The sequence below is a fragment of the Nomascus leucogenys genome, chromosome 14 (assembly GCF_006542625.1).
Source record: "Nomascus leucogenys isolate Asia chromosome 14, Asia_NLE_v1, whole genome shotgun sequence".
NCBI classification, from domain to species: Eukaryota; Metazoa; Chordata; class Mammalia; order Primates; family Hylobatidae; genus Nomascus; species Nomascus leucogenys.
This window is the reverse complement of record NC_044394.1, coordinates 50,499,043-50,522,911: the sequence shown is the minus strand read 5'-3', so window position 1 is coordinate 50,522,911 and position 23,869 is coordinate 50,499,043. Positions and strand designations below refer to the sequence as shown.

Here is a 23,869-nt window from a genome sequence, read left to right as displayed (position 1 = left end):
TCTGTGTCCCCGCCCAAATCTCATGTTGTAGCTCCCATAATTCCAGGTGTTGTGGGAGGAACCAGGTGGGAGATAATTGAATCATGGGAGTGGGTCTTTCCATGCTGTTCTCGTGATAGTGAATAAGTCTTACATGATCGGATGGTTTTATAAGGGGGAGTTTCCCCACACAAGTCCTCTCTCTTTGCCTTCTGCCACCCATGTAAGATGTGACTTGCTCCTCCTTGCCTTCTACTATAATCGAGAGGCTTCCCCAGCCACATGGAACTGTGAGTCCATTAAACTCTTTCTTTTGTAAACTGCCCAGTCTCAGGTATGTCTTTATCAGCAGCATGAAAACGGACTAATAATACAGCTGCACTGCAGCTTTTGGGCTGGCGGGGTTGGGCAGAGCCTTCTGAACCAGACAGGCTAGTGTTCCGTGGGCTCTGGGGACAGGATGCGGGACTTCAGGCTGGCCCCTTGAAAGCTCACTCCAGAAACACTCGTTACCCGCAGAGCAGCAGACTCTGGCATTGAGGGGCAGGTGGCTGGGAGCAGATGTATGTACACTCACCTGTCTGAGAGGCAAGGAGGAGGCAGGTCAGTGAGAGGAGCTTCTGACAGTGGGACAGGAGTGGATAGAGGGGACCAGAGACCAGGGGCTAGTTCTCCTGGTTAGCCCCTGGTGGTCACCTTTCCCATCCCTAGGCAATGGTCCCACAGGACCCTCAGAGGAAGAAGGGATGTCCTAGGACGCCTCTCCCCAATTCATGGGTATCCTAGGGTTTGCCCAGCTGACCTGGTGGACAAGTTCCTTGACGCCTGCCTCTAGGGTATCTCTAGGTGTGCCAACCCTGGGATGCAGCAGCCTTATTCCTGGAAGATGCCAGTTTTGTTTTATTAATACATGAGATCTGGCTAGGGCCTGTCATCATCATCATCTTCCCAAGAATGAAACAACAACCACCCCTTCCGGAGCACCATCTCTGCATCAGACACCATACTAAGTACTTTTCATACATTTCTTCATTTCACACAGCAGTTCCCAGCCTATTGAATATCATGAACCAGTAACACTTAAAAAAGTGGGACCAACATGAGACTGTGAACTTCTTCCTTTGCCAAGATTATTAAAACCAACCAACCAGAAAGCAAACAGACAAATAATCAGGCAACAACAACAAAAACACTTAAAAAGGGATAATATTAAAAAGTGCCAGGGAGAAAAATAAATAGAAATGGTCAGCATTTAATTTAAAAAGGACATTTCTGAGATGACAAAAAACTCCTAATCTCAGCATAAAGGCATTTTTGAAACTTTTCTCCTTCTTCATATTAAAAAAAAAAGTTTTTTAAAAAAGAGGGGGGTCTTTCTATGTTTCTCAGGCTGTTCCTGAATTCCTGGGCTCAAGCGATCCTCCCACCTCTGCCTCCCAAAGTGCTAGGATTACAGGCGTAAGCCACAGCACCTAGCCAATATTTAATGAATTTTTAAACTTAAATTTTACACAAAGCCCACTACCCTAGCCTGACTTTTATGAGGACAGTTGCAAACTGTCATCAGTCAGTATTTGAGAGCCTGTGATTTAATCTCCACACTAACCCTACTAGCACCTTCCTTCTAGAGGTGGGGAAGTTGAGGCTCAGAAATATCTTGTCAGTAACCTGTAAGTTTCACACATTGTAAGAGGCAAAGTCCAACAGAGCCTTTCAGACTCCAAGCCTGGCTGTGAAGCTGAGGTCACATCCCAAGGGCCCCAGCCTCCATCCTGGGTCCGTGCAGGCCTGACTCACAACTGGCCACGTGCCAAGTTCGCTCTGGCTCTGCAGCATTTTCCAGAACCTTCTGGCTGCCCAAGCCCCTTATCTCTGCCACCGGCTGCAGCTCTTATCTGTCTCTTGCTACTGTGCGCAGCGTGATGGCGGGGAGAGAGCAGTGCCCAAGCTCTGGCAAATCTCTCTTCCTCCTTTCACCTCATCTTCAAATCCACCCTCAGCCCTCTCTCCTGCTTGCTTGCCCTCTCTCCCGAGGTGAGGGGAGGCCACTGTGGGGGAACTGTCTGGGTCTCTAAAGTGATGGGGTGACCCTAGAGAGGAGATAGAAGAAGAGATGGGTTAGAAAAGCTCTCTGCCTTTGGAAATGGAATCAGAGATTATTAAAAAGCACCAGAGAGAGGAAAAGAAATAGAAATGGCTGATAAACTCATGAAAAGATGCTCAACTTCTGTCATAGTGAAAGAAATTCAAATCAAGACGATGAGACCATGTTTGCCTAGCAGATCGTCAAAGATTTTCAGGTGTGGTCAAACCCAGTGTTGGCAGGAGTGGGGGGGAGGGGAAGTTATACCCACAGGACTGTTAGTGGTATGGTACTGGAAATTGGTCCAGCCTTTGGGAAAAAGTCTATGAAAATTAGAATATGCCAGCTCTTTGACTCAGAGGTTGTGCTCCTGGGAGCTGGCCTTTTATTTATTTATTTTTATTTTTTTGAGATGGAGTCTCACTCTTTTGCCCAGGCTGAAGTGCAGTGGCATGATCTTGGCTCACTGCAACCTCCATCCACCAGGTTCAAGCAATTCTCCTGCCTCAGCCTCCCAAGCAGCTGGGATTACAGGCACCTGCCACCACGCCTGGCTAATTTTTGTATTTTTAGTAGAGATGGGGTTTCACCATGTTGGCCAGGCTGGTCTCGAACTCCTGACCTCAGGTGATCCACCCACCTCAGCCTCCCAAAGTGTTGGGATTACAGGCGTGAGCCACCGCTCCCAGCGAGCTGGCCTTTTAGATACACTAGCAACTATGTGACAAAAAATGTGCAAGGATGTTCACTGTAGCATTTGCTTGCCATCGCAGGGACAAACAAACAAAAGCTGGAAGCAAACTAAATGTCCATCAAAATGGAATTGGATCAATAAATGATACAGCAGCCACAGAATGAACACATGTATGAGAGGAGGTAGGAAGGTGTCCAAGACACACAGAGCATGGGAAGAAAGTAAGAGCTGGGGAGGAGGGGAAGGTTTGCAAATAAAAGCATGCGATAGCAAGATGCTAAACAATCTCATAGTTGACTGTTAGGGACAAGAATGATAACATATTCTTATCGGTTGCTGTTCATTGATACAGGCTACCAAACCCTTAATGTTTTACATCATACAAACTGGTCCAATAAAAATCCCCGCACTTCTGGAGACCGAGGTGGGCAGATCACTTGAGGTCAGGAGTTCAAGACCAGCATGGCGAAACCCCGTTTCTACTAAAAATACAAAAATTAGCCGGGTGTGGTGGTGCACGCCTGTAGTTCCAGCTATTTGGGATGTTGAGGCAGGAGAATTGCTTGAATCCAGGAGGCGGAGGTTGCAGTGAGCTGAGATTGCACCTCTGCACTCCAGCCTGGGCGACAAAGACTCTGTCTCAAAAAAAAACCAATAATAATTTAAGTTTGTTGCAAAAATGCAAACAAACAAAAAAAAGAGTAAAGAATAGTGTGATGACATGATACTATTTGCTATGATTCCATTTGGGTAAATTGAAATAGTATATATATATTTCTGTGTATTATGTGTATACAAATACACAAGCACAAACACACACACTTATAATCACACAAACACACTGGGATAGGCATAAAGTTTTTTCAAGATGGATACTCCAGAATGTGTTATCACCCTTTTGGGAGAGATACCCAGGATGGGGAGGGAGGAAACTTCTATTTTTTGATTTTATGTCTTTCTATGCCATCAGAATTTTCTTTATCGTATGCATATATTGCTTTTATTTTAAAAATAAAATAAAAAGTTGCACATTGTGCACATAATTTAAGCATACATTATAAAAAAGGCACCAGGGGCTCATTGGATCTGGATTTGTTTGCTGATGTCAGTGAAGCGTGGTGAAATTTAAACTTTAATAAAAGCCCATTTCTTTTTTTTATTTTTATTTTTTAGAGACAGGGTCTCATTTTGTCACCCAGGCTGGAGGGCAATGGCGAGATCCTAGCTCACTGTAACTTCAAACTCCTGGGTTTAAGTGATTCTCCTGCCTCAACCTTCCAAGTAGCGAGGACTATGTCTATTTGCTACTTGGAAGGTTGAGGTCCAAGTTAGGGTCTAATTAGGGCCACGAGGACAGCCCATGGGCTGCTGGCCCCTCCCCTCCCCCAGGTCGCCCTCTGTCCCCCTCTGCAGTTGAGGGCAGGTACTCCCTGCCCCAGCAGTGCGGGTACAACCTCTCTCCCGCTCCTCCGCCTCTGTCTCTTTGGGCTGTCTCTTTGGTGCTCCCTGCCTGGGAGACCTATTTCTGGCTTGTAGGCAACATTATTTAAAGTAACAGTTCCACCCACTGCCTTTCCTACCAGGGAAACCCACTTCACTCCACCCAAATTGTAGCTCTCCTCTCCCTGCCTCCCAGGCGGGTGGAAGAGGCATTTGGCCAGCTTCTCGGTTTGCGAGTCCAGCGCCCTGTAAGCATCTCCGATAATGACAGTAACAGCACTCATTATCCCCAACGCGCTCCCTCCTGGGCCACCAAGACACACTCAGCCCACAGCTCTGCCTGTCCCACTCACCCGTAGCTGCCAGCTCAGCAGGAAACTGGCTGAGTCCAGCCCCATCCAGGTCACCCCGGGGGTCGGGGGTGGATGAAATGGCTCCTGGAGGAGCAGCAGGGCCTGAGCTGAAGGGTCCACACCCGATCCACTCAAGAGGAAGTGCAGTGTTGGAGAAGGCACCAGGACCTCCACCTCAGGGGAGACTTACACTTGACTTTCACTTCTGTTCTTTCTTAGATGTGTGGCCCAGGCAAGTTATGGGACCTTGCAAGCCTCAGTTTCCCTGTCTGTAAAATGGGAATAATGATGGCCATCTTTGATGTGAGCATCCAGAGAGGCCGTGGATACAAATGCCTGCACAAATGCTTGCCAAGTGAGGGGGCAAATGTCAGAGTCATTGGCGGGGAGGCTCAGAGAGGAGGACTAAGAGGGTGAGGCAGGGGTCCTCCCCCTAGAGTGGGGATCCTCTAGGGGCTTCAGTCAAGCACTAGGGGAGCACGGAGTTCCCTGCCTGGCACATTCCCGGCTTCTGACCCCCCAGCCTCCTATTCACCTCCATGTGCCTCCCCGAGGTGGAAGAGTAGGAACCTGGCTCCTCCAGGGATGAGGAACAGTGACGGTGGCTGGGTGACCTGCAACCTCACTCTCCATTCAGCGAGGAAGAGCTGCTGGGTTGTGGCCTCTGGGAGCTAGTGCACACCTGGATTCACCCACCCCTAGGTCCTTTCGAAGGACCGCTCTTTTTTTATTTATTATAGGAAATATATTCACAATTCAAAATTCAAAGAAAAGAAAAAGTACACAGCAAAACGTCTCTCCCACCCTTGTCCCCCAGCTGCCCTGTCATCCTGATCCCCAACACACACAGGGAGGAAACGACTGTCATTAGTTTCCTGAGTGTCTTTTCAGAACTTCTTTATGCAAATGCAAGCAAATACGCATTTAGAATCCCTCCCCATTATAAACAGGAGACATGGCCTCCTGTACGCACTGTTCTGCTCCTTGCTTTGTGCAAGTGACAATATGTCTCAAAAATCTTTCCATAGCTGTGCGTGGAGCTTCCTTGGGCTTTTTGACAGCTGCAGAGTATTGAGGAATCTTCTGGGTGGAGGAAGATTTGCTTTCTCCCAGTTCAATGGTCAAAAGCAGCAGGCAGTGGAGAGAGCACCTCAGGGGCTGGGCTTGGGGCTGGGGGCAGAAAGAGGGCAGTGAAAGAAGATATGCCAAGAATCCACACCCGTTCTCGTCATCCCCATCACAGATTGTCCTGATTTTAATCCGGCAGGACCCTGCGGCTCAGTCCACTCTTCGAAGATGAAGAGATGAGCTCAGGGTGGAGGGCGCAAGACAACAGTGGGAGGAAGAGCCAGGACAGATAATTGGATTTTTAGCGACAAGAGAGGAGCAGGGGGGAAAATAACTGCCTAACAAATGTGGCATCTTCTCCAGCACACGAGGAAACACACAATGCCCTTTTTGGTTTGAGTCCTTGAGTGTCACAGTTGATATTTAAAATGATTCTTACTCGCATTAAATAAGATATTTCAATTCCACGAAGCTGTCAGGAGCTGATGTGGACACCAGAAATAATAGGCACACTCTCCTTGTATTGTCCTCGTTAATAAATCAGACGCCTGGAGATGCACGTGGTGATGCTCCCATGGAGGAAGGGGGTGTGTGTGAGTGCACATGTGCACACTTGTGCACATACATGGAGCACACTCATGCATACCCACCCACGGTACAATGCACATTCATACATGCCGTGTTGTGCACACACATGCAAACTCATGCAATCCACCTCCCTGCAAACTCATACATGACTGTGCACATACACTTGTGCACACACGTTTGGATGAGGCCTCCCCTCCTCAAGTGAACTGTGCTCAGGTAGAGAAGGCAGGTGGGTCATCATGTCTACTGGGGGGTCAAGGGATCATGTGTGCCTGCTGCCTGCAGGTGTCACCCCAGATGTCTGAGGCCAACACAGATTCCAGGGGCAGCAGTGGGCCACTGAGCTTGGGAACCCAGATTTCCTTGCCTCTCCCCATGGACTTTTGGGCAGCAGGCAGGAGAGACAGCAAGTGCTGAGCGTGTGCATGTCCGTGCGTGCGCGTGCGTGTGTGCGTGTGTGTGCGCGCGCGTGTGTGTGTGTCCTCAGACACCTGTGAGCACACACTGTGCCTGTTCCTGCAGCAGGAAGACTTAGGTGGTGCTCGAGGACCTGGCCACTGGACTGGTGGCCTGCTAGAAAAAGACTGACTATATTTGTGGGTTTGCTTTTGCAAAGATTCTTCAGGAAATCAGGCAAAACTCTGTCCAGGGCAATCAAAAGGGAAAAGAACATGTACCAGGTAATAAATAATAACAATATACCATTATGCAATTAACAAAATAACTTATTATAATAAATGTCACTGTTCTAAGGACTTTATATTTTTAAATCACATTGCTGTAATTTTATTTTATTTTTATTTGTTTTTGAGACAGAGTCTCGCTCTGTTGCCCAGCCTGGAGTGCAATGGCACGATCTCGGCTCACTGCAACCTCCGTCTCCTGGGTTCAAGCAATTCTCCTGCCTCAGCCTCCCAAGTAGCTGGGATTACAGGCACCCGCCACCATGCCCAGCTAATGTTTAGTATTTTTTAGTAGAGACGGGGTTTTGCCATGTTGGCCAGGCTGATCTTGAACTCCTGACCTCAGGTGATCCACCTCCCTTGGCCTCCCAAAGTGCTGGGATTACAGGCGTGAGCCACCGTACCTGACCTAAGTTTTATTTTCTTTATCATCACTCAGGTATTAAGCCTAGTACCCAATAGTTATTTTTTTCTGCTCCTCTCCCTCTAGGACTTTAACATACCCACTCATCTGATCCTCACAGTACTGCAGACGCAGTGCTGACATAAACCTCGGTTCACAGATGAGAAAAACGGGGCCCAGAGAGAGAAAGTAACTTACCCCAGGCCACACAACTAAGTACCTAGAATGCTGGGACAGTCTAGCACATTGACAGCATGAATCTCAATGGGATATGTACCCGATGGCTTGGGGTCTCTCATTCCTGGGGTAAGAAGAGGGCAGTTTGGCTGTTTACCTCCTCCTGCTTCACATAGACACAGGCAGAATATTCCTGGGCAGGGCCTAAATTTTGATCTGGGCCACGTTAATCAAAAATTGTTGGCAAGTGCTGGCCAGTCTAGTACACTGGAGGCCCAGGAAGAAGGAGCCGAATGGCTTGGGCAGCCCCTTTAGTGGGTCTTTTGATTGTGGAAGGAGAGGCTCAGGCACGGAAAGGGTTGAGGCAAATAGAGCGCAACTGTTCAGTATGATCAAGTGGCTGTAATGTTGAATTTCCCTTCTGGTAGCAGCCCTAAGGATCTGCTGGGGGTGAGTGGGGGTGAAAATGAGAGACAGAGACAGAGAGAGAGAGAGAGTCAGAGAGACAGACAGGGAGATCTAGGGAGAGAGACAGGGAGGCTGAGACAGAGAGAGACACACACAGAGAAACAGAGTCAGAGAAAGAGACAAAGAGAGACAGAAGACAGAGACAGAGAGATAAAGCCCTCTCCCCATGTAGGACACAGCCAGAGGCTGGGTAGTGGGAGCAGGCTGGCCAGGGAGGGTAATGTCAGCTGCACCCCGTGGTGAGGACTGGCAGGGCACCTCAGGAACAGCGATGTCTGTTTTTCTATTTTAAGCAGTTTCCGTCCTGTGCTGTAATTCCCCTCCCACATCTTCAGTGAGAGTCGGTGACAGGCACAGCCTGTTCTGTGGATGGTGCTTGGGGAAGGATGCTGTGCTCCTGGCTGGGGGGCTAGAGGGCCGCCATTTGAAGGGGGGGCAGCAGCCTCAGGAGGGGAAGGGTTAGGGGAAGATCCAGAATTGGTTCTGGAGCAGGCACTGGGGAGGGGACAGGCAAGCCTAGGTGAGCTGAGCACAGGGTTCCAGAATCCTTGGAAGGTGGGGGAGGGCCTTGACTTGTCCCCTCCCAGAGGACAGACACTGGGATAGGGAAAGATTCTGTGTCCCTCGGAGGAGGGGAGACTCGGGCAGTGTGTTCCCCTGCCTTCTAGGGAACCACAGGGTGGAGGGGGGGTACCCGCAGTGGACAGAACAGGGAGGAACCCCTGACTCTGACGTGATAGTTAATTTTAGGTGTCAACTTGACTGGGCCGAGGGATGCCTGCCCAGACAGCTGGTAAAGGATGGTCTGGGTGTGTCTGCGAGGGTGTTTCTAGAAGAGATCAGTATTTGGATCAGCAGATGGAGTAAAGAAGAGAGAGACAGGGAGACAGAGACAGAGAAACAGAGACAGAGAAAGAGAGAGACAAAAAGACAGGGGACAGAGACAAAAAGACAGGGGACAGAGACAGAGTGGTGAAAGCCCTCTCCCCTCGCAGGACATAGCCAGAGCCCTCATCAACGCGGGAGGGAACCATCCAATCCACTGACGGCTCGGATGGCACAAAAAGGCGGAGGAAGGAGGAATGTGCTGTCTTGGGAGGAGACGCCCGTCTTCTCCTGCCCTTGGACACCAGGGCTCCTGGTTCCCGGCCTGCGGACTCTAGGACTTAACACCCATGGGCTCTCAGTTTCCAGGCCTTTGGGCCCAGACTGAATTACAGCACTGGCTTTCTTGGGTCTCCAGCTTGCAGGCGGCAGTTGGTGTTCTTGGCTGGCCTCCATAACCGCATGGGCCAAGTCCCATAACGAACCTCATGCATCTGTCTCTCTCCCATTGGTTCTGCTTCTCTGCAGAACCCCGACTAATACGCCGACTGTAGAATATGGGAGATAGGCCATGTGTGGTGGCTCACGCCTGTAATCCCAGCACTTTGGGAGGCTGAGGCAGGAGGATCACCTGAAGTCAGGAGTTCAAGACCAGCCTGGCCAGTAGAGGTGAAACCCCACCTCTACTACAAATACAAAAATTAGTGGGGCATGGTGGCATGTGCCTGTAATCCTAGCTACTCAAGAGGCTGAGGCAGGAGAATCTCTTGAACCAGGGAGTCGGAGGTTGCAGTGAGCCAAGATCACATCACTGTGCTCTAGTCTGCATGACAAGACTCCATCTCAAAAAAAAAAAAAAAAAAAAAAAAAAGAAGAAGAAGAAGGTCTATATCCTATTGGTTCTGGTTCCTCGTAGGGCTGAGCAGGGCTGGATACAGATGTGCCTTAAAGTGGCTGCTCAGCTGAGGCACAACCTGGGGCTTGCACAAGCACCTGCTGCCGGGTGGTTTGCTTCATAAGGGGAGGAGATGTCTCAGGGCCTGCCTGCCACCACCGAGCCTCCCCCGCTTTGCCAGAAGAGCCCATGAGGCTCTGATTGATCCCCCGGCCCTGCGTTCAATGAGAGGATGGCGGTGTTATCGAGCTGGGGGCCGCTATCACGGTGACAGCTCTGGCTTGCGATGGCTGGGGGAAGGCGTCTGTCGGCCCTGGGACCTTCTGGGCCAATTAAGTGCTCTCAATGAACAAGGATAAGGACTTCATTAAACTGTGATCCATCAGCCCAGTGGTCCCCACAGAGGTCTGGCTGGATGAGAAAACAAAGGAGAGAGCTGAGGGAGCCATCGAGGTGAGATGAGGGCAGGACAGGGCTGGGAGCCCAAGACGGCTACTCCTCCTGGGTGAGCAGGACTCCCACTGCTTGAAAAAATATGCAGGGATCCCTCCCTAAATAACAACCACAGTAGCAGCATATTGGGTTGTGAGCCAAACACTTGACACACGCTATCTGGTTCATTCCCAGGTCAACTACAAGGGAAGGGACTCCTCTTCCCATTTTACAGCCAGGGGACCTGGGCTCAGAGATGTTGAGCATGTGGCCTGAAGTCACCCAGCTAGAAGGCACCAAAGTGAGATTCCCTTTCAGGCCCATGTGACCCCATCCATGCTCCTGCCCTATACCCAACCCCCCTGACCTGTCCTGGGGCCCTCGGGACTGCTCTGGGGTAGGTCTTCTCTGCTTGTTTTTGCTTCACATGCCAGAAAGAAATTCCTCTGGGGGGGCTGCCCAGACCTCGCCTTGATGCAGGAGCTGTGTCTGAGCCCAGCTGGGAGAGAGCCACTGCATAGATGGGAGGAGAGTGGGGCGACCCGCGGACATCTCTGCAGCACGAACAGTGACACAAGACAGAACTTTTTTTTTTTTTTTTTTAGGTGAAGTCTCATCCTGTTGCTTAGGCTAAAGTGCAGTGGCATGACCTCGGCTCACTGCAGCCTCCCTGGTTCAAGCAATTCTCCTGCCTCAGCCTCCCGAGTAGCTGGGACTACAGACATGTGCACCACCACACCTGGCTAATCTTTGTGTATATATATATATATATATATATATTTTTTTTTTTTAGTAGATTTGGGGTTTCACCATGTTGGTCAGGCTGCTCTCAAACTCCTGGCCTCAAGTGATCCACCTGCCTCGGCCTCCCAAAGTGCTGGGATTACAGGCATGAGCCACCGCGCCCAGCCAGACCGAACGTTTTATTACTAGGAGCAGAAAGGAATGAAAAACCACAGAAGACAAGCCCTGTCCAGGGTATAAGGAGTTAAAACTCAGGTTTCAGTTTAAATGGCTGGGAAAAAAGAAATGCTGAGATTTGGGGGAGGCGGTGTGGTTATTTTGTTTTATTTTTTAAAAAACAAGAAAACAGAAAAGCAAAATGAGAGAAGCATCTCCTCTCACCTCGATTACAATTGTGCTTTAGAATTTCCTCACCGCTCCCTGCTCCTCTGGCTCGGGGAGGAAAGCCTCGCCATCCAGCTCCCACTCCCGGGGTTGGGGAGGACTCCTTTGTCCCGGGCTTCTGGCACCCAGCTGAAATTCTTTATGATTCTTTTCATGCCAAGGTGGATCAGAAAGAAACCAAATTAAAACAAGCTGATAAAGAGGCTGCATGGAAACCAGGTTTCAGGGAACCAAGGGGCTGGGTCTCTGTGGCCTAATCATGGTGGGCAGCCAGAGCAGCCCCATGGATCCACTTTTCCAGGCTCACTCCAGCCTCCCAGGTGTGCAGGGGAGACTCAATTACTTCTCAGACTGGGAGAAGCGGCCTCCTAATAAGACCTGCTGAATGCAGAGTGGTGCTAGCTGAGGAGCCTCTTCCCTCACAGCGAGTGGGTTCCCTGATGCGAGAGGCCCTACTTGTTTGGGGAAAGCAGGGCACTGGGGCATCCAGGGGCATATTTGTTTCTCAGGGCTGCTGTAACAAAGCACCACGGCCTGCGTGCCTTAAAACAACAGAAATTTCTTCTTCCACAGCCCTGGCTGCCAGGAGTCTGAGTCAAGCTCAGCAGCACCATGCCCTGCATGAAGGCTCCCAGGGAGAATCCTTCCTGCCTCCTTCAGCCCTGGGGGCCCCAGGTGTTCCTTGGCTTGCAGCCACATCACTCCAATCTCTGCCTCTGCCTTCACTTGGTATTCTCTTCTCTGGGTTTCTCTCCTCCCCCACTTTTCTTTCTGAATAGAGATGGGATCTCACTATGTTGTCCAGGCTTGTCTTGAACTCCTGGGCTCAAATGATCCACTTTCTTTGGCCTCCCAAAGTGTCGGGATTATAGCCATGAGCCACTGTGCCTGGCCTCTCCTGTCTTCTTAAAAGGACCCCATCATATTGGATTTAGGGACCACCTTAGTCTAGTATGACCTCAGCTGAACTAATTACCTCTGCAATGACCTTATTTCCAAATAAGGTCACACTCTGAGGCACTAGGGGTTAGGACATCAACATATAGAGGATAAGTTGGAGGATCATCAACATATAGAGGATGATATTTAGAGGAGACACAATTCAACCCATAACAGCTGAGGCTTGAGCCGTGGGGTGACTTAGAGATGGGTGGGACTTGGGAGGGTGTGCATGTGTGGAGAGGTGGGGGCTGGGCCTCTCCACCTCCTTCCTGAGGGCAGGAAGGCTCAAGTAAGTGCAGGTGCTGATGGAGGCTGAGGGGGCGAGGGAAGGAAAGGAGGAGGTGCTGTCCAGTGCCAATCCTGAGGGGAAGGCAAGGATGGTTGAAGAGTGCCAGGCATGATAAGTAGATGTCAGAGACAGAGATTCCTCAGACATCAACTGTGGTGCTGGCCAGAGAAAGAGCCTGGCTGGGATAACGGGGAGGCTGGACTTCATGGCTGGGCCAGTCCCCACTAGGCCTTGTGGGCTGGGCTGAAGAATTTGGGCCTTTTCCTGAGGATAGTAGAAATATGTTGAGGGTATTAACTAGGGCTATAAAACAGAGCTTAGCAAACTATAGTCACGGGTCAAATCTACAGCCACAGCCTCTACAATAGGTGTACCAGGAAGAAAGAGTTCACACATTTTTAGCAAAATATAACAATATCAAGAGTAATGTTTCATGTCAGATGAAAATTATATGATATTCAAATTTCTGTATCCTTAAATAGTTTTACTGGGACATAGCCATGCACATTTGTGGACACAGCATCTGCAGCTGCTCTCCTGCTGCACAGGCAGAGTTGAAGGTTGCCATAAACTGTGTGGCCTGTGAACCCTCAAACATTCACTGTCTGTCCTGGACCAGAAAATGCTTGCCAACCCCTGGTGCAAAATAGGCAGGTTTACATGTGTACAAAGGTCACTCTGACCGCAGACTGGAGAGGGAACTGGAGTTGGTCAAGGCTAAAGGGTTAGAGGCCAATTTGGTCTTTGCCATAGACTGGAGAGAGGTGATGGGGCTGACTGTGTACAATGGTGCTGGGGGGCCAGGGGACAGTGGAAAGATGTCACTGGTGCTAGCATGAGGGGGCACCTGATGGTCTGGGGTGGGTGGCAGTTTCAGTGGGCACAGCCGGCGAGGAGAGGAGGGGTCTGGACAGGTGGAGAATGCAAAGTTGTGTGCTAAAAAGAGGAGAGTGGCTCCTGGCAAGAGAGGGAATGTGGGGCAGAGGGAGGTCTATAGGAGGGACTTTGGTTTTTAAAGATGTGAGACTTGAGCAGGGTTAAACATTGGTGGTGGGAGCAGTTAGGAGAAGTAGAGGCCGAGAGCAGTGACTCACATCTGTAATCCCATCACTTTGGAAAGCCAAGGCAGGGCGATGGCTTGAGGCCAGGAGTTTGAGACCAACCTGGGCAACATAGCAAGAATCTATCTCTACCAAAAAATAAAACAATTAGCCAGGCATGGAGGCATGTGCTTGTAGTCCCAGCTACTTGGGAGGCTGAGGAAGGTGGATTGCTTGAGATCAGGAGTTGGAGGCTGCAGTAAGCTATGATTGCACCACAGCACTACAGCCTGAGTGACAGAGTGAGACTCTGCTTCTAAAAAAAAAAAAAAAAAAAAGAAAGAGGCAGAAAGAGAGGACAAGTGATGGAGCCAGCAGCCAGTTCCTGAGGGTCTGGGGTCCTGTACCCAGTGGAGTGCAGTCCCTGGCAGAAGGAGAGGCCTGGTAGGGCAGAGTTAACTGAAGCAGGGTGGCAGGAAGTGGGAGAAATGAATTCTTTACAATGCTCCTATTTCCTCATGGAAGGGGGCAGTGAAGGGAGGGGCGGTGGGCTGGTGGTTCAAAACAGCATCTGTGGAGGATGAGTAAGCTGACTGGGGAAACTGCGGGAAGGCACAGGTGAGGGAGTGGCTTGAATTTGTTTTCTTTTTGTTGCTTTTTTTTGAGATGGACTCTCACTCTCTCGCCCAGGCTGGAGTGCAATGGCGCGATCTCGGCTCACTGCAACCTCTGCCTCCCAGATTTAAGTGATTCTCGTGCTTCCGCCTCCCGAGTAGCTGGGACTATAGGCACACACCACCATGCCCAGCTAATTTTTGTATTTTTAGTAGAGATGGGGTTTGACCATGTTGGCCAGGCTGGTCTTGAACTCCTGACCTCAGGTGATCCACTCGCCTCGGCCTCCCAAAGTGCTGGGATTACAGGTGTGAGCCACTGCGCTTGGCCACTACCTTGACTTTGTACAGGTGCTATCTACACAGGTGGCTGGCTTTCTTCAGCAGGGCTCGGTAGCCTTATGGAAGGAGCAAGGTGGGTTGAAAGCTGGGCTGACCCAAGGCTGGGGCTCTTCCAGGAAGCTGTGACAGATGGACCCCAATGCCAGGGGGCTGAAGACACTGGCAAGAGGGAGGCTGAGAGGGTGATGACCGGGTCCACTGGCTGGGGAAGCAGGTTCAGCCAGCAGGGAACTGACGGATGGGGCGGGAGGGCCAGGGCAAGAGGTGGAAGGCGTTCCACAGCCCTGCTGCTCACAGTGAGGTGTGGGGACTGGCCACAGGAGCATCACCTGGGAGTGGGTCAGAAATGCAGAATCTTGGGCCCCACCCCAGACCTGCTGATCAGAATCTGCATGTATGGTGTTCCCAGCGTGAGTCCTTGCACACAAAACTTTACGATGCTCTGTGATGAGATGGTGCCACAGGTGTGAGGGAGACTGGGAAGTCAGAATCAAGGCTTCAAATGGGAAACGGGTCTAGGTGATGACGGAGGTGGGTGCTGCCTCATTGGTCCTCAGTTTCCCAGTCTGTGAGATGACTTTGATCACAGTCTGATGAAAAGGCTGATCACAGCCCCAAAGAGTCACAGTCTTTAACAACCTTGGCTGTGGCTTCAGACAACCCTTTACTCTGGTCCCAGCTCTGTCACTCATTGAGCACGTGACCTCAGACAGGGGACGGAACTTCATTATACCTTGGACACTCCATCTGTATAACAGGCAAAGTAAGGATGGCTGTCCTTTTTTTTTTTTTTTGTGGCAGAGCCTTGCTCTGTTGCCCAGGCTGGAGTGCAGTGGCACGATCTTGGCTCACTGCAAGCTCCGCCTCCCAGGTTCACACCGTTCTCCTGCCTCAGCCTCCTGAGTAGCTGGGACTACAGGTGCCTGCCACCACGCCTGGCTAATTTTTTGTATTTTTTAGTAGAGATGGGGTTTCACCGTGTTAGCCAGGATGGTCTCAATCTCCTGACCTCGTGATCTGCCCGCCCCAGCCTCCTAAAGTGCTGGGATTATAGGTGTGAGCCACCATGCTCACTGGGATTTTTTAGTAGAGATGGGTTTTCACCATGTTAGCCAGGATGGTCTTGATCTCCTGACCTCGTGATCCGCCCGCCCCGGCCTCCTAAAGTGCTGGGATTATAGGTGTGAGCCACCATCCGGCCAAGATGGCTGTCTTATAGAAAATACAAGTTCAGGCAGCTCGCTGTAAGGCTTGTTTTCAAACACACATTTGTTCCACTGCGATTGATGTATTAGAGAACGATATGAGCATCTGTGGATTTTGCATTTGCTATGCACAATTTTGTCTGCAAGAAGCAGGAGTCAATACAGAAAATTGCACCCAGCTGAGGTGGGATGCACAGTTGTGCACAAAATGCACATGGGTCTGGGGGCCTCAGCTCACTGCAGATGTGACACACCCACACCTGGTGTTACAACTTTTTTTTTTTTTTTCAATTTCTGACAACCTTCCTTCTACCACTTAACAGTAACTTATAAGCTGTACCCCTTCTGACACCTACTTCCGCAAGCAAACTGGGAGCCTTTTCCAAGGCAAAGTGCCATAAGTATTATAGTAGTTATGCATTTCTTAACCATTTAATATGTGTAAAATTGTGCAATCATCTTCATTAAGTTCCTTTCTTTTTTAATGTGTTGCTAATGAAGTTTTTGCATGTTGCTGCCCCCACTCCATTTCCCCCATAAGCCCTTTGGTTTTTATCGCACAGTTTGGCATAGCAAGCTGATTTCTACAAACGTATCCATCGCACGGTAGCAGAACTGACTGTAAAGTGCTTAGCACAGTGCTTGACGTTCGGTAAGCAGTCACGAAATGTGTCCTTATGTAGTTTCCCATTGTTATGAATCATTCAACCCATATTGGAGTGCCTACAACGTGCCAGACACTGTGTTAGGCTCTGGGAATTAGCAGTAATAACGACAACAACAAGTGTAATAGCAATACCCTTGTCTCCATGTACTGTGGTATCAGTAGCTGCTTGTGTTTAGATGAAAATATTACTGCTGCTGTCACACTTTGCTTAGAAATGCACTGTTTCCCAGCTCTACTTCGGGTCCATTCATTTCCTGTTGCTACCCACCAAGACAATAGTGGTCACTTCCCTGGAGGCCAGAGGGAAGGAGTTAAACATCAGGCCTTTCAGCATCTCCAAATCCCAGGGACCTTAAGGGAATGAAGACTTGGTCATCTTTGGGGAGGAATGACTTTGTCAAGCTAATTCATACTAAGATTGGAGCGGCGGGGGGGGGGGGGGGGGAGTAAGTGGATTGGAAGCATTAACTTGGAGGTAGGTACCAGGCAGGGATTGGTGAGTTGTGATGGCATGAACCCTGCCCAGATGGCCGGAGCTTCCTGTCCCACTGAGTCCTGCTCTCTGGGCTTCACCAAGCTCTGGGTTTCCTGAGACCAGGTGTTCTGGGATTACTGGATGTTGATAGGGCTGGAGGATGAGCCACAGTCTCCAGGTTGTTCCCTATAACGTGCTTGGTAGGTCAAGGGATGCTGGAAAGAGGCCACCCCTAGCCTCCCTGCAGTGCCTGCTGTTGGCAGCCTTGCCTGAAGGCCAGCACTGACCCTCTGTATCTGCGGCAAGGCTTCAGGTGTGGCTGAGGCTCTCCACTCTGGGATCTATATCTATACTTATGCCTATCGCTATATCATCAATGTCTATTTCAATCTAGGTAGAGTAGCTAACTTTAATTTGGCCAAGAAAAAAGTGAAACAACAAAAGCAAAAAAAAAATCTGTCATGCAGATTTCATTTTCTTTGTTAAAAAGGCCATTTTTAACATCAAAAGAGGACAAAGGGCACACAATTTTATGCAAAGAGTGGATTTAGCATCATGAGAACCTGCCACGTGGCCCTGGTTTTGACTAGTTCACAGCAGACTTCTTACAACACCACCCCGGGCCTTCCTCCACTACTGAGCACCAGAGCTTGAGAGCTGTGTCCTCTCTCAGAGCTGCCCTGCTCTCTGGGGTTGCGTTCTGACTTTTTCGGTGGCCTGTCTTGACTTCCCTAGCAAGGCTGCAAGCTCCGCCTGTTCTTGGAGTGACCCTGGTACCTGACACTTTGTCTAACTCACAGTGGGTGATCAAGAAGCTGGGGCAGGCCCACTGCTTGCAGGGCTGGAGGGCACCCCGCTAAAGCACAGCACAAAGGCATCCCAAGTCAAACCACTCGGCTTTGCTCTGCCCAAGTAGCTCTGCTCTAAGGAATGGTAGACACAGGTGGAGAAGGAGGGTTTTTGATTGGGTATTTCACTTGCTGTGTGACCTTAGGCAAGCTGCTTAATCTCTCTGTGCCTCCATTTACTTATCTATAAAATAGAGGTACTAACAATAGGTACTAATATGGGCCAGGCAGTGTTTTGTTTTGTTTTGAGATTTTTTTTTTGTCACCCAGGTTGGAGTGCAGTGGGGTAATCTCAGCTCAGTGCAGCCTCAACCTCCTGGGTTCAAGCGATCCCCCCAAGTAGCTAGGACTACAGGCACGCACCACCACACTTGGCTAATTTTTATATTATTATTATTATTTTTAAGAGACAGGGTCTTGCCATGTTGCCCATGCTGGTCTCGAACCCCTGAGCTCAAGTGATCCACCCCCCTTGGCCTCCTAAAATGCTAGGATTACAGGCGTGAACCACCACACCTGGCCCCAGGCAGTGTTCTAAGCATTTCACATGTGATAATGCATTTACTCCTTATTAACCACCCTATGAGGTCAGAAATAATAATATCCAAATGTGGCAGATAAAAAAGATCAGGAAACCAAGGAACATAGATGTTAAGGAACTTGCCCAAGTTTGCACGGCCAGTAGTTGACAGAGCCCCAGTGGGCTTCTAGATTTTATGCTCTTAACCACCCTACTATAGCCCCTACCTGAAGATCCAGTGTGAGGATTCAATGAGTTAATACATGTAGTGTGCTTAGGACATGGGCTGGCGTAAGGCATAGTCAGCAATCTTTAAGAGTTAGCTGTTGCCGTTATTATTAATGTTATTATTACTCCTTTATCTGTCCTTGCTCTCAGCACCCTCTAACAGCACCCTGACACGGCTCAACACATCCTTATCTCAGACAAGCCCTGGCCCAGCAAAGCAGCCTGGGGAGCTTCAGTCCCAGGTGTCAGAAGCTGTGACCTTGGCTGCTGGGAGCCTTACGCCCCAGAGCCAACTCCTCTCTCTGCCTTTCTGTTTTTTTGGCTTTTTTTTTTTTTTTTTTTTTTTTTTTTGAGACAGGGTCTTGCTCTGCCACCCAGGCTGGAGTACAGTGGCACGATCATGGCTCGCTGCAGCCTTGACCGCCTGGGCTCAAGCGATCCTCCCACCTCAACCTCCCAAGGAACTGGGACTACAGGCGCGCACCACTATACCCAGCTAACATTTTTATTTTTAGTAGAGACGAGGTCTCGCTATGTTGCACAGGTCTCTGTGCTTGCAAGTGTGAGCCACTGCGCATGGCCCCTCTCTCTGCCTTTCTCAACATCTGCTCAGATCACAGGCAGCAGGTCCCAGACTCAGTCCCACTAGCTCTGAGCTTTCTGCTCTTTGTCCTCCATGACTCAGTTCCAATCCTTGCCCATTCTCTCTGGGTTTTCCAAAGTCACCCTTGTGGGTGCCTTCAGACATACCAAGTGGGAGAATTGGACCAGAACCGTGCTAATGAAGCCCTGGGGACCCGCCTGCGAGCTGCCATCTAGAAAAGGTGATCGGTGTGGGCTTTGGGGTAACGGCCAGATCTGAGAGGAGGCCAGGAGGAGACTGAGGAGCATGGCTCTGATATTTTACAGCGACCCCCATCAGGATGTGGAGTCCATTTCCCCACTCCCAAAATCTGGGCCGGCTTCATGACTTGCTTTCATTGACAGAATGTGGTCCTTGTAGCTTCTACATTCACCCTCTAAGATCACGGCCCCAACACCATGGTGGCCCACCATGCTACCAAGGAGGAGAAACCACGTGGAGAAAGAGATCCCGCACCCAGCTGTCCCCACCAAGCCCAGCCCAAGCCAACTGCCAGATGGGCACAACTTCATGGCGAGCCCAGGAGAGACAGGGGGGAATAATTATCCCAGTTGTTTAAGCCACCAAGTGCTGAGTTGGTTTCCTAAGCAGCAGTAGGTAGCTGACCAGAGTAGCTATCTGTGGCATGGCCAGCACGCTCCTGCAGGCAGGACCTCACTCTGCACTCCCGGGCCCCATGGTGTTTGAGTGCCGTGGTGGCTGGAGCCTGTGGATGCGCTGTGGGTTGGCCTCCAGGGACCTATCTCCCCGGGGAGACTGTCTCTCTTAGTCACTAGCCTTCATTCTGCAGAAAGAATGGCTTCTTCCTTCTCCAGCTGTCTGTGAGCCCACCAGTGCCTGGAACCCCCTACCTATGCTTTCTGTTTATCTTGAGTTGCAGAACACACCAGCATCTCTCAGCCCCCAGGGGCTGCCAGTTAGAGCCCAAACCCCTATTTTCAACCCCCTCCCAGGAGGAGTCTCTGCCACTGCAGGGGACTTGGGCGACCCTGGGAGAAGACTGGACTGGTAAGTCAGAAACCCCAGCTCCCCTGCCAAATGGCCCACTGCAGATATTCCTCTTCAGGGGAACAAAGACACAGGGGAGGGGTACCTGCATCCTCCCACACTGAGGAATCCTATGAATGGGCTCCGGGGGGGAGGGGGAGTCGGGCGCCACGGCAGCCCCCAGGAAGCAGGGGTCATTACCAACTCCCCAGGCGTCTGTCTAGACCATTTGCCTGCCTGAGCGCATAACTGAGTCAAGATCTAATTAGTTTCTGTGTCCTGGCTGAGAGCCAAGGCCGAGCGCAGGAGGACCTGGGAGGGGGTGGAAAGCGGGAGATTCTCAGGGTAAGCGGGGTCTCCAGCCCAGCTGTGTGGGGAGAAAGAATGAATTCTCATTTCCATGCACTGAACCATCCCAGATAAAAAACATATGTGCCTCCGATGGAGACCACCCTCCCTTCCCCAAGGACTGTGGGCCACACATGGCCTGCGCTCATGTCTGTGCACCCGTTACCAGGGATTCAGGCCAGATTCAAATATGTCAATCACAGGTGATGAATGATCAAACCCTTCCTAATTTGCATGTTAAATTTCCTTGTGGTGGAAATAAATAGCCTCAGTTCATCAGAGAAGAGCTTTCCTCGGGAGCCTTTCATTAAAGGCGGCGGCGAGCGCTTCATTTGCATGTTCTGTGCGGCACATTGGGGAGTCCGGGCGGATGTGGCCTGCGGGGCCCCAGGGCTGCCAGGATGGGCCATGGAAATGCATCCGTTGCTGGGAAGTAGGAGGAGATGACAGGAAGAAGTGAGGGTGTGGCTGTGTGTGCGCGCACCTGTGCATTCCAGACTGTTCCGTGCAGGGGAGCTGGTGGCAGGTCCACATCCCTAGCTCACCCCTAATTTGCAGTGTGACCCTGGACTTGTCACTTTACCTCTCTGGGCCTCAGTTTCTGTATCTATAAAATGGGAAGCATTAAGTGTTTTGTATTAAGTAAAAGCAAAGCAATAGGTGTTTTGGATCCTCACAGCCCTCCTTGTGAGAATTAAATGCATGAACACTAATGAAGGCATGCTGTGCACGGCTGTGTGTGGGGTCATGCTCTGTGGACCATGGATGGACGTCCAGAGCTGTGCATGGGCACACAGAGTGCCTCTGAGAGACAGCAGCACCTCCCTGCCTGCCCCAGCTTCAGAGAGCTCCACAGTTTCATGGAAATGTCCTCCCCGTCCCACCTACAGCTCTCTGTGGGCTGTGACGTCCTTGTGTGATCCTGCAACCAAACAAGGACATCGAGGGAACTCTGCAAACATCCCATCAGAAGAGAGAGGTGAGGACAGAACCTGTGACCTGGGGATGCCGGGCCTGGCAAAGTTCCCATACCTGACACGGTGAGTCCCTCGCCTGTTCCCAGGTGCCCAGCCTGACCAGGGAAATGACATTGAGTGAAATTGATGTTGGCACCTTTGCCTCTGATCACGCCAGGATGCTGAGAAGCTAGGGAGCCCAGTGAGATCCAAGCAGCACTGCACGGAGACTCAGGGGGCCTGGGTCTGAATTTTAATTCTGATGTGAACTCATGCCGTGTCCCCCAAGGAGTCATTTCCACTCAGGGCCACCATGTCCCCCCTGCAAAACAGGGCTTGGCCTGGATGCCAGCTGAGGTGTTCTGTGGCTGCGTGACTCTCTCATAGCTCCTAGTTTCCCCTGCCTGCCCCCTGCACCGGTGCCCTCAGCCCAGATCCAGCGAGGCCACATCCATCGTCCATCTCTAGCTTCCTCGGGAGTTGGGGACCCATTTTCTCCCCAAGCCAGGACCCGTTACGGAGAGTGTGAGCAAACAGGTTGCTATGGAAACCAAGCCAGCCACGGTTTGAGAGACTTTTGCATCTTTTTTCCGCCTTTCCCCTTACACTTTGAACTTATTAGTCTTAATTGACATAATTATTGCGAGGTTGTCAACCCGAGGCAGGAGGAGCCAGCTGTGCCTCTCACTGCCCAGCACCAGCCCTGACCCTTGGGGATGCTCCCTGCTGCCTCTCTCCCTCCCATCTGCCACCACGCTGGCTTTCCCTGCTACTGACTAGCAAATCCTGAGGCCGCACTCGGGCCCCTCATGTCAGGAAGAACCTGTCCTAAAGCAGGAGGGGGCCTCCCAGGCCAGGGTTGGGGGACGGGCTGTGTGCAGGACCACGTGCATCTGTGGGAAGCAGGTCGTAAGGAGCACCACCCCGTGTCCTCTTGCACCAGTAGCCTCAACCTCTTGGCTAATGGTTTTAACAGGACTGATGAGAGAAGGTGGGAGTAAATCATTCTCTCTGAGCCTCTGACTTCTTTGCGCAGTGGAGGTGTTATACCTGCCCCAGGCTGAGGATCCAAAAGAGCATCAAGGAAGGTGGCCCGTGCAGCAGGAAGCACCTTCTACTTGAATTGTTATGAAAAAGGGGGGCTGGAGGGACCCACAAGAGGGAGCGAGGGGTGGCCAGCCAGCTCTTCACCCCTTCCTTCCATGCCAGGCCCCTGACCCCATGTGCCAGGGCACCTACGCACAGAAGGGCAGCTTGGCTCCAGCTGGGAGAGTCCGCGGGATGCCGGCACCTCACTGTAGGCCATGGTTCTCAATGGGGGTGCTGTTGCCCCAGGACACAGGTGGCAGCATCTGGAGACATTTTTGGCTGTCACATCCAGAAGGTATCTATTGGGATCCAGGGGTTATAGGCCAGGGCTGCCTCTTAACACCTTGCATCACACATGACAGACTCCCACCCTCCAACAAAGAAGTTTCCATCCTCCCATGTCAGCAGTGCAGAGGCTGAGAAGCCCTGCTCTAGCTGTTTCTAGCTGGTGCCTTCCTCCCAGGCAGCATAAAGCTGTGGCCTGAGGGTCCTCAAACAGTGATACCCCTGCCTCGCCCTCTGCCCCGCTGTTGGATATTGGAGGCCTGCCCCGTGTGTGTGTGTGTGTGCACGTGTGTGCTATGTGTGCAGATGGGGTCCCTTCAGCCTCACCACCTTCCCCAATCCTCAGGAGTGGGAGGAGCTGGCCTCAGGTCGGGAGAAGGACAGCCTGCTTCTCCTCCCAGCCTACCTCTCCCATTCCTCCCTGAGGATTTCACCATTTCCAAACTCGTTAACTTTTAATTACTACCTTCCCTCTGCCTGAGTACACTGGCTCCATGCCACGTACATCTCTATTAAAATTCAATTTATGCCCATCATAACTAATTCCTGTACTTCAGTTTTCTCACCATCAGCCTTCAATTTTCAGACAAGATGTCCAAGCTCATGGCCAAATTGGAGTAAATCTCCAAAGGGCGGGAACAGGCAGATAGGATCTAGCTTCACTGAGGAAAAGGAACCTTGACTTCCCAGGAGGGTGGGAAGGAACCGTGGCTAGGAAGAGTGAGGTGGGAGGAGCCTGCCCTGCTGGGTAGGAGTCAGCGTCATGCCCTTGGTGGCTCTCAGACCATCCTTTCCATTGATAGAGCCATCTGTGACCAGACACTCTTCTGCACGCTTCATCTTGCATGACATTCCTAGCCACCCTAGGAGGTAGCTACTGGTCTTATTCCCATTTTCCAGACTAGGCAACCAAGGCAGGGATTAAGCAGTTTGCTCAAAGGCACACAGCGAGTCAGGGGCAGGACTGGACATCACAAGGGGGGATGCTGGGGCTGGATCTGGGAAGATAAACAAGGGTTTGCCAGGTAGCAGAGGCGTGAGAGGACGGTAGAGGTGGAGGACAGAGGTGGGCATGGGCACAAGGGCATGAAAGAGCAGAGACCATGGGTGCACAATGCGTTCTGCCCACTAGCGAAGGGAGTTAGTGAGAGAGGAGGCTGGAGAGATGGACAGGA

The 23,869-nt window shown here is 50.9% G+C and overlaps 1 protein-coding gene across 1 annotated transcript in view; it reads right to left on the bottom strand.

The window, feature by feature from the left end:
* SDK2 (sidekick cell adhesion molecule 2) overlaps positions 1-23,869 on the bottom strand; it is a 309,169-nt gene that overhangs the window by 138,567 nt on the left and 146,733 nt on the right. The gene's annotated exons all lie outside the window — the stretch shown is intronic.